Below are 12,043 nucleotides of genomic sequence, written 5' to 3'. Positions count from 1 at the left end.
CATTTACTTTTCTCATGAAGCACGACACGCATTACTTATACTATCTAAATAATTATATATGTTTACTAATGATCAACTCAATCTAACGACCTCTGAACGATGACCTCAAACTTAATCGTTAGTGGAAACTGGCACTATGTCTATGTACATGGTTATCTAATTGAAACCGTAACCTAGGCTCCTTATGACCGGTCACTTTGAACTGGGGCTGTGTATATGGTTAAGGCATAACTATCTAATATGAGCCTTATGCGTGTGTGTGTGTGTATTAATTTTATAATTTCATTTGCGATTTATTATTATCTCAATTATGAGCGTCTTAAACTTAAGCTCTCCCGTAATCGTTAAACTCCCCCAGGAATAACATTTAATCTTTGATCATTATTTCGTTACACGTCACTCGAAATTCGTTAATTACTGAAATGAGTTATGAAAACTTTCTGGCATGTGCAATTTTGACCCCTTAACTATATTTTACATATCTTGATTAACAAGCCAAATCTCAGGGACTCAAAGTGTAAATTTGCTTCAAAGCATTATCTTCTCTCTCCTCGATCCCATCGGGCAAGAAAACCCCACCACCTTTCTTTTTGACTCACCAATTAAGCCGAAAATCACAGATTACGACTCTTATACTTGTTAGCTGATCAAAACGTGTATCAATCACGACCTAAATCACGTAATTAAACAACCTATAGTTAACCAAATCGATGTTTAACGAACCACAGGCATAGATTGACACCAAAACCCTATAAATACTAGTCTATAACTCAGTTAAATTGAACCACACCACCCTCTCATCATTCCGAGTCAAAACCCAAAATCAATTTCAACGTACAAGCTGTCTAAGATCGAGTTTAATTATGTGTTTCAAGCCGATAACCCTAGGTTTTCGTTCACCCTCAATACATCATCATATCAGGTAATTAATTTATGGGTTTTGATTGGATTTGAATGCTTGTTAAAACCCCTCTGTCAATTTGAACGGACAAAGGGTGCAAGATCATCAATTTGGGGGATGTCTAATTAGGGTTTATGTTGATTTGGGAACTGATCAGCGCATGTACTTATAACTAATCTAAAGCAAACTTATTTCAATATTACAGTTAGTCCAGTTGGTCGTGTTGGTGTATGTTCAACCCAGGCCTTACTGACCCAGATTTGAGTCTCGGCAGCACTAGTTTTGACAGTTTATTTTATATATATACTTTTGTTTTAGTTAAAGTATATTATTTTAAGATATAAATATAATAGAAACCAATAGTGTCACACTTGTTTAACGAACCGAACCCCCTTTAAAATTTTAAAGGAAATTTTCTCATTTAACGATTCCATACATATATGTAATTATATATGCATTTATTTTAACTCTCAGTATTCTTTTCATCTTTCACTTCTTATTTCAACACAAACTCACCCTTGTCATCAACTTCAACCAATTTATAATTTTCAATAAATTCTTTCTTTTCTTTATACACTTCTCTAAACTGATCAAGGTAGGCATTTCTCTTTTCCTTATCAACCTTCAATGAGTAATTGTCATTGAAAGGTGGAGGAACAACCTTGTATTTATCTTTCTCATTGATCTTGTTTAATTTCCCACAAATATTCCCAGTTGAAACTAAATTTTTCAGGAAATCGTTTTCAACTTGAAGTGTAGTGTTCTTCAACTTTTTATTAAGAAACATCTTCAATTCTTCTATTTCAGTGACATGTCTGGGCTGTTTCATATAGTTGTCCATACAATCTTGTTCCGGACTTTTGTTCTTTCTTCATAAGTCAAGTCACTTGCCTCATAGACATTGATCATACTTTGCTTTTTAAAACACTTACTTTGTAACTTTCCCAGTGTTATTCTTAATAATTCATTCATTTCAAGTAATTCAAGTTTTGAGATATTTGGATGTACCTGAGATGAAGAGGATTCAACTTCACTCTCTATTTTAGCCATGAATGCCATATTTTCCTTTTCAATGTCATTGGCATGATTGCTTCAATCAAAATCACCTTCTTGTTGTTGTGCAGCTAATGGAACATTCCCTTGGTTTCTTGGTTGGTTGACATTGTTTTTGTTAGGGTTCATAGGAGCTTGTGGAGGGTTCTGATTATTTCATTGAAAATTCTGATGTTGGGGAATTACTTGCTGATGATTTTGTGGTTGTTGGTTGTTGTTGTTGAAGTTCCTCTGCTGACCTTGATTCTGGTTCTGGTATTGATACTGATTTCTTGGATTGTTGTTCTGGAATTGCCTTGGTTGATTACACTCTCTAGCAAAGTGTTCTGGTTGTTGAAAGTTGTAATAGATTGCCTTTGATTTGTCAAATTTTATTCTGTCATTTGGACCAGAGACCAAGAACCTTCCAGTTCTATTGAACAATATCTTGCTTCTCAAAGCTAGCATAGCAACTTGCAAATTATAAATCCATGTATTTTAAGTCCTCAGCATCAATTTGTTCAAGGTCCTCTTGAACCACACTAGTATGAATCAGATTCTTAGCCACAAAGGCATTGTAGGATTCAGTAAAAACATTGAAAATAGAGCTTGATACTCATTTCCTTGGCTAACATTTCCACAACCAAGAGGAGCATGTCCACTGGCCATAGAGGATGTATCATTGTCATCAATCAATTGGACATTAAATCTAGATTGTCCACCTTGATTGTTTGCATTGCTAGCAACAAACCCCATTGGTGTGTCACCACCATATTCACTTGGCTCTTCTATGATAGGAATCTGTTGTTGATTTTTTGTGGACAGATTTCCCATGGGTGCTATAAGAGCATTTGTCACCTTAAAATTTGGTCTGTCTTCTTTAATCATGTTGTTCTCTATCATCTCATGTTTAGCTGCATGTAAAAAGCAGATGACATCATCTAGCTTCAATTGAGGGAAATTTACCTTTTCTTTAATGAATTTGCTAGCAGTGTACCATTCACCCGAAAGAGATGATAATAAATTTTTGGTCAAATCAAAAATAGTGATTGCTAGATCAGTTGTTCCGATTTCATTAACAATTTCCACGAACCTCTGCAACACAGACATCAGTTTTTCACCTTCTCTAAACTTGAACCGGTCAAGATCTGATTTCAATCGATCCTTCTTAATGTTCTTCAACTCGGTGTTGCCTTCGAACATTTCAACAATAGAATCAAACATTACTTTGGCTGTAGTGTGATGAGCCACACTTGTCAAGATATCCCATGATAGACCCATCTTCAACATTGCTAATGCTCTATCATCTTTCTTTTTCATTGCTCTTTCAACATTTTGATTGTTTGCTGTTCCGTCTGGAACATAAGGCCCATTCTTAATCGAGTTCCACATCTCAACATCATTGAAACAGACGACATCTACGAATAACACCTTCCATTTGACGTAATTTTCCTGTCCATACAGCCAAGGAATCTTGTTAGTAGAAAATTCTTGCTCTTCCATTGATGCAGACATATTTTTGGTATTTTAGAATAAAATTCAAATAAAAACTTAGCAAACTTAAATGAAAAACTTAGCAAATTTGAAAAATTAATCAAATTTGTGGACCAAATCCTCAGATCTTATAGATCTGGATGAATAAGAGCAAGATCTTTAACAAAGGTAAGAAATTTAATATAGATCTGAGTAAGAAAAATGTTTAATCCTAAAAAATATTGTAGATCTGATAAAAATGAAAAATAGGGTAGCTGACGTCACAAACCAATGTAACAGCTGTCAGCTGACGTCACTCTTCATCTTTAAAATCAGCAATATTCAGCAACATTTCTTCACATAAATAGCAGAAACAGCTCTGATACGACTTGTCAGTCCCGTACAGCTCACTCAATAGCTCAATCGCTCACAATCGTAACCCACACTCACATGTTGACAGGAAGGTTACGACATACTATTTTGCCAAAAGAACAAATGAATATTAAAGGCGAAATCAATAATACTCTTAGTGTTGCTCAACAGACATAAAGTAACAAACACACAAAGTAACTCAAAAGATTTCCATATATATTGTGAAGGATACAATGAAAATAAATTAGGGTTTCAAGGTGGAATGTTTGGATTTACGGCAGCTTTCCATACAGGAGGGAGACAGCCGTCAAATCACGATATTCGCTCAGTCTGTTGTTCAGGTGTGTGTTACAGGCGTGCCCTAAATTATTCCTTTTATAGGCCTACCCTGACAATTGACATTCCTTCTATAAACTCTAATGATTGAAACATATTCAAAACCTATTACAAAAGATTCTAAGTGTAAACAGGTCTTCGAGCAAACTTTGTAGCTTTTGTCTTTAGCGAGCAGACCTGGTAACCATTAAGTGTGTTGGGGAACAGTTCTCTCCGAGTAAGCTTTACTTAGAATATTTTCCTTATAAAATATTCATCTGGCAGACTTCAATCCTCTTGATCATATCAAACTTTGCTTGATAAAGTCCTATGAGAAAACTTGTTCTTCAGAGATCCCTTCAACCTTTTGTTAACTTAACTTATTTGAACAAACCGAAGTGTGCTGGTAACACTGTAGCTTGCTCGAGGTTGAACCTTGCTCGTAAGAAGTCCTTAAGTAATTTCTTTATCAACTTCCTTCAAGCTTGCTGGGACCACTATTTATTATGAATAAACCTTGCTAGATCTTCCAAAAGACTTGGTTTTAGCTTGGTTTAGTCAAGAGTTTACTTTGAAACAAACCTTGCTTGACTTTATAGAACAACCTTGCTAGACAAAGTGAACCTTGCCCGTTCTATCATTTAAGAGGAATTCCAGAAGATAACATTGTTGGGATAGCAAAATACCTTGCTAGACTTAGTATAAGCTTGCTGGGAGGCCTGAGTTTGCTCGGTTTCCATACTTAGCCATTTTCATGGAGGTTGAGAAGATTCCAATCTTCCTTAGGTCTTTTCTCATCCCAACAATCTCCCTTAGATTGGAACATCCTCAGCTGTACCAAAACACCTCTTAGGTTACATACACTTATAAAAAATACACATAAAATTGTCAAAAGATGAAATTACATATCCCTGTGCGTGGATGTTGGGGGGGGGGGGGGTGCAGAGTCCACCTGATTATATCCTCCATGTCCTCCACATGAAGAAATTAAAGATCTGTGTCGGGTTGTATGATGCCAAGGGCCAGTCCATCCGAGTGTCTATGAATGAAGGATTGATCATTTGGTTCAAAAACAAAATTGGTAATCCTTTCATTCTTTTGGACTTCATGATTTGGCTTGGTCATCTGCCGCCTCATACTCAAGCATTCCTTTAAGTTGGCCAGAGGATTGGCGTACTTGGTCTTCTAGTTGTAAGAAGCTTAAGTAAGCCTAATGTCCAACATCCTTCTCTGCCTTTTCTTCTTTTCAAATTAAGAAAGTTCCAACTTCCTCTTCTTACTCAACATATGAGACCCCTTTCTTGATTGATCTCTTAAGTGTTTTGAGAGTTCATTCTGTTGCCGTCTGGCAAAGCTCTGCCTGTCATGATAATCAAATAAGCTCAGAGTAGCCATCTCTTCTAACAGTTCCTTTTTGAAGTCCAGGAAATCATCTTTGGAAATAATGTGCCTCAACTCATCACTAGTCAGTATGACTTTTAAAGATTCAGTTCTTGCATCAAAATAGAGTCTTTTGGGTAGGTGCGTGTTTGTAGCCTTTACTGTCTATGATGAGTTGCTCTGGTGGTTGGAATTGGAACACTTAGAGTGGAAGACCTTGGAGCATATTTCTTTTTGGGAACTAGTCTTCTCACATGCACACATTTTTCAAATATTTCAATGATTTGATATTTTGGCATCATGACCAACTTCGGATAGTTTTCACCTTCTTTGGCCAATGTGGTTATCATTTCCATTACTTCATCATTAGTTGGACTAGCAGGGACAGATCTTTGAGCTTGAATAGGTTCACCCCCTTGGTCCACACTGAAAAAGTAGTAACTTCCTCTCTTCAGCTTCCAACTTCTCCCACTCAACTTTCTCAAAATAAAATAAGTCTTTTAGTTGTCTTTTCCCAAATTATCACACACCCCCTCAGCCATTCCTTTACTCAACATCAAGCCTTTCAAGGTTTTGATTTTATTTCATCCTCCAATGGCTTAACAGGTTCTTCCTTCACTGCAACAAGGGAAGGAGTCTGAGTAATTTTTGATTTTTCTTTCTGTTTATTGAACTTTGCTTTCTCAGACTCATACAAAGACAATTTTTCCTTGATGGTCATATTTTTAAACTTCTCACTTTCTCCCCTTGCCTCCATCAGCCTTTCAAATAGTTTCACTTGTTCAACTTCCAAGGCTTTCTTCTCCTTCTCAGCCAAAGTGATCAGTCTTGGTTTTCTTTAACTTGAACTGATTTCAGACTGACTTTTCTTTGATATTCTTTTGAATTCTTCTTCAACTTCTTTCTTACTCATCTCATCCACATCAGATATTTCCATTCCATGATTAATTGGATATATGCACTTTCCACCATACTTATTATGGAGTTTTTCAGTCTTATCCTTATGATCAAATGCCTTCTTCTTCAGCCTTTCAAATTCCTCCTTCTTGACTGTTTCAATTGTTGTATTGTATGCACTTTCCAGTTCTTCAAACTTCATATGGCTCAATTGTTTCTCTGATAGTCCATGAACTCTCAGTATGCAAGAAATTTTTGAGTATCCTTATTTTTCTTTTCCATCATTTTCTTCAAATCCTTTACTTCTTCATCCACTAATACCTTACCCTTAGTTAGCTTGCTTGAGTGACACATGAGTTTCTTGAACTGACATCTTCTTTCTTTTCTTACTTATGTCACATTCTCTGTTCGAGCCTAAGCATGTAGGATGCTTAATTCTCTCGAACTTATGCTCTGTCGGTCCCGTATGGCTCACTCAATAGCTCAATCACTCACAATCGTAACCCACACTCACGTATAGAAGGTTATAAATGTGTTTGATTATTTTAATATAAAATTATAAAAAAAGGGGACAAACGATGTCAAGCAAAATTAGAAGATTGATTTTAAAAAACAATTTAAAGAATATGCAGCCTCCTCCAGGTGTCGTGTTTCTAGGTTTCACACAAAACTCGTTTCAATAATTGGACACCACATAGACATGGTGTTGGAAAGTCGGTTAATTTAGGTGGTAATCAAAACAGATATTTGTCATCGGATCTTTTATAATTCAGTTATCCTATTTATTAATGTGAATCGACCTACTCCATGTCACCCAACAAGCTACTAGGTTTTCTCATCAACCGAACAAGTTGTAAAGCAAGGATTACTAACACATGCAAATAGTTTAGATAAACCAACACATCAATATGTTAATATAACGTTGTCAATGTCAAAAACAAATCCAAACATGAATAAAACAAAGTTTAATGTTTAACCTAAACGAATCATTCACCCGGAGAAAGTTACAACGAGATTAGCCTTGCCTCATGATGATTATGGCTTCTTAATTTGCGTCCTCAATCAGCGTGCACAACAGCCAAAACAGTCAAAGAGAGGCTGCCGTCCCCCAAAACAAAAACCCCTGTTGTATGTTATCCTCCAATTCTTTATGCTATGATTTTTACCTTTTCCATGGCCCACCAGCGAATTTGTTGAATATGGGCTGCCTCTTTTAATTCTAGCACAAACAAACTAGTTGCAAGTCCAAAGAGCCCAAAACTGTTAACTTTGTAGAAGCTCACATCTTCATGAATTAGCATCATATTTTCTTGTCTTCATTTATTTGCTGTAACAAACTCCAAATACAATAAATGGTTTTAAGATTCTTTTATTTTTATTATAATTCACGTGATACATAATACCACAAATTAGATTTATGTTACAAACCACTACATATTATACTAAATTATAAATATTCATTAATTTAAGATTATTATACTTGTTTTAATTCTTTTTTGCTTGAATCTATAAAATATAAAAACCAACTCATACATAGATTGTCTAACATATTATTATGAATAAAAACACTCATTTATTTATATTTAGCACGTGCAAAACAACCACTTATCACCTCCATACAACCATACATTGTCTTCTTTATAATTAAATTTATGTACTTTCACACATACACTTAATCTTTTCCATAACTTTCATATATCATTCATTCATACATAAAATCATAGAAGGCATACACTTACACTTAAGGTAAGTGTATTAACTAATAACATCGAGTATGCACACAGCTCCGAAAACATAACAAAAAAATGGGGCTAGAAACTCACCTGAGATCGGCTCCTCTAAGAGTTAATGGTAACTCCTTTCTTAAATTGGGCACGGCTAACCGTATAACAATTTCACATATCAATTAACTATCACTATCCATAACGTATTTCTAGTTTAATATAACCCTCAACGAACGGGGGTCCGGGGGCAGTGTCCCTTGCAGCGGGTATCTAGGGGCGGCAGCCCCTAGCCGGGTGTAACATTGTCATTTTTTCGGTTTAGCTTGCATTTGTATTTGTATCAGAAACCTGACCCGTTTTGATCTTTTGGATTCGTCGTTAATAATAAAATGTTGGATTTTATGTTTGTTTATGTTTCACAAATGTCGGGTCAAGAAAACATCCTTTTCGGTACGTTAAAACACCTCTTTATGATAAAAAAACGACTTAAAACAAACTTTAGGGACCATTATTGTCAATTATCAAAAGCTTGTTTGACCATTTTAACCAATCACATGCAACTTTATCCCCATATGAATAAACCATACTTCTACCACTATAAAAGTAATGTCCCATGCACCATTTTGGTTGCACTTTCTCCAAATTCTCTCTCAATCTAAGAACCAAGTATCCATTATTCACCCCTTTTTTTCTAACTAATTCTTGTTACTTAAAGCTTGATGTTGCAACATATGTATAATATACACTCCTTTTTTCCTTCGGCTTTCACTTCTCCAGTCACGGTCGGTTGAAGTGTCGTGCTACAAGGCAAGGCTACATGGAGGACTATTATAGTCCTTGATAAATACTTTAACTTATGCTTTAATTTTGTTTATGCTTATTAATATTGTTTAGTCCTTACTTACTTTTAGTTTCCAAATAATATTTTTAATAGTTAAATGGTATTGGGTATGTGGCCACCATTTTCGGTTTCATCCCGAGTCAAGTGTCGAACCAAAACCGAACTTTTGTTTAATACTTTACTGTTAACATATTGTATGAAATATTTGAGTATTATTATTTTAAGTTTATTTTAATGAGTTCTATGGTATTTGATATGTGACAACCATCCTCGGTTTCATTCCGAGTCAAGGACCAAACCGAAACCGAACTCTTGTTTAAACACTTTATTTTAACATGTTGTATGTAAACTTGAGTATTATCATTTCTAAGTTATTTTAATAAAGACCGAACTCAACCAAGTTCACTCGCTTTAGACACACAAGTGTGTTTTGGGCCACCGAATCTCATTCTTCAAAAACTATATTATAAACAAATTTTAACTTTTTTTCTCAAAATACTTGGCATGTCGGATCCAACTTTATCTTATAACAAGGTTGGACCGACAAAACCAAACACTCGCTTGACGGATGTTGAGGTTCTTCTTAATAGAACTACACATTTGGTTAACCTTTTTTGATTTCATTAAGTTATCTCATAACATTTAATACTTTGGAATATCGGCTTCGAGCTTGACCAATTATCAAGACTTGAACCGACAAATCCGAACACTCGTAAAATCTCGTTAAGATATCTGTTTAACTTTGCAATATTGCAATTATACCCATATATTTACTTAACAAAGATTAAGTAAAAACTAATGAATATAATATCGAGACCCGATTTCGAGTAAACTTACTTTCTAAAACCATTACTTTAATTCTTATGTATTAACACTTTAACTCTCAAACTTTAATTATTTATTTTACTTGTCAAGTTATTTTACTTTAAAGCTTTTAAAACCATCTACTAACTCACGACCCTTCTTAATCTAGGTCTTGCCCGTTGAACTTACCCTTCCCCGTTTTATCGCAAACTATCCTTCAAGTTACTTATTTCACGTGAGTACATTTCATCCCCCATTTTCACTTTTATACCTTGGGGTAACATGCGTACTTATTCAAAACAAGAATGATTTATAATACTCGATCCTCAAACCACAAACGTTAGGGTGTATGATACTATAACACTTGCTCTATTGTGTGTTATATGCTTGATATGCTTTACTTGCACGAGTGTTTATTTTTATGTTGTTGTTGAGCCTCAATAAGTATGATCATACGCTCCCCTAACTACTTTAGTCTTGTGCTAGTAGAATAGGGCCTCATTATCCGAGTATGTCGGTTTTTACCGATTAGAAAGGATCCTCATTTACTTATGACTTATATACCACAATTGTTGCTTTTATTTATAGTTTCATATACGATTTGTGAATTTTGCCTCATATTATATATACTCAAAACTATAAAATTTCTCACCACATACGTGTTGACAAATATTATTTTATGCATTGTTACAGGTTTGATTATTACTTGATTTGGAGCTTGAAGACGCCATTCCATTTGATACCGCTAGGTTATTAGAAGAATGAACAATATTTATTCTTATATTCGGTGTTGTTATGTATGAACAAGATGAATTGCTTTTGTGATTGAATGAAATTAATGAGTTGTTTAAATATTGTCACTTTAATAGTGTCTTGTGTTCATGGGCAATTCATTGAACCTCGGCATGTTCTGCCGCCTTTGATCGGGGTGTGATACGGGGTCCAAGGGGCAGAGCCCCTGACTGGGGTTAAGCTGCCAGATCAACTTGGAAAAATTTTATTTTTATTAACTATTTATTCTTAACAAAATTTCCATTAGAATTCTTTAATAATATTTTTTTCGCTAACTCATTCGTTATAAAGAATGGCCTCTGGTTGAGCCTCATTCGCTATCCCATTCGTTATGACGAATGGTTCTCTGGTCAAGCCTCATTCGCTATCTCATTAGTTATGAAAACCTCATTCTGGTTAAATATCATTCGCTATAGCATTCGCTATGACGAATGGTCCCATTCGTTATTATGAGAACGAATGACTAAGGCCATTCGTGCTATCTTTGAGACGAATGAAAGGCTCATTCGTTACAGGATCATCTATAATGAATGGCTTCATTCGATGTCTCCTCATGGCGAATGAATGGATGACGAATGAATTATGTCATTCGTGACTCCTATAGAACGAATGAGGGCTCATTCATTGCTAGTGCATTCGCATGTATCTCATTCGTTATGATTTCATAGCGAATGATCAGTCATTCGCTATTCATAACGAATGAATATATGTTCTTTTTCAATCTTTGACCCCGATGGTCAAAGTCAAAATTGATATGAACAAGACAGTCAACATATACCAGCTTCGCGATTAAACCTCAAATCATGATGAAACAACACAATCTTGGTACCAACAGATTCGGAATCATAGCGTTAACAAACCCTAATCACCCAATCGTCCAAAAATCGCGTTTTAGAGGTGTATTTGATTCATATATATATTACAGTTCTTTAGGCTATCGATTAAACTATCAAATGCTAACGAATTTCCACATGAATCGTCACGTTTGATTCGTTTTTACCATACTCATGCAGATCTAAGATTACTAAACGAATCTGAACCTAAATGAACAAGTTTCCGTTATTAACGTACCTTAAACGAGTCGTTTTCACGAACCCGATCTAAGCTTGATGTTGGTTTGACTTGTTACGACGTTCCAGCACCAACAATCTCGGGTTTTCACCTTCGGATTTTCGTTCGGGATAAAGGAACTTGTGTGTGTTTTTTAAGGTGTAGGCTATGGTGTAGAGATAGATAAAAATGGAAAGGTTTATGCCCATGGACCTAAGGTCCATTCCATCCTTTATTCCATCTTTTAAATGTCCAAGCCCACCCTCTATTAGTTTATATATCTAAACCGACAAACGACACGTTATTAAATAAACGAAATTTCTCTTATAAATATCATCGAAAATAGGATGTTACATATATATATAATTTATTTTAAATCCCCTAACGCCAATACACGATGAAAATATATTAATCATTATAATACTTTTATTTAAAGAAAACAACACGTGTGTATATATATAT

The sequence above is a fragment of the Bidens hawaiensis genome, unplaced genomic scaffold, assembly GCF_021521415.1.
Source record: "Bidens hawaiensis isolate Kalapana, Puna unplaced genomic scaffold, B.hawaiensis_p1.1 tig00013014_1, whole genome shotgun sequence".
Classification (NCBI taxonomy): Eukaryota; Viridiplantae; Streptophyta; class Magnoliopsida; order Asterales; family Asteraceae; genus Bidens; species Bidens hawaiensis.
The sequence above is the reverse complement of the archived record's forward strand: the minus strand, read 5'-3'. Positions refer to the sequence as shown.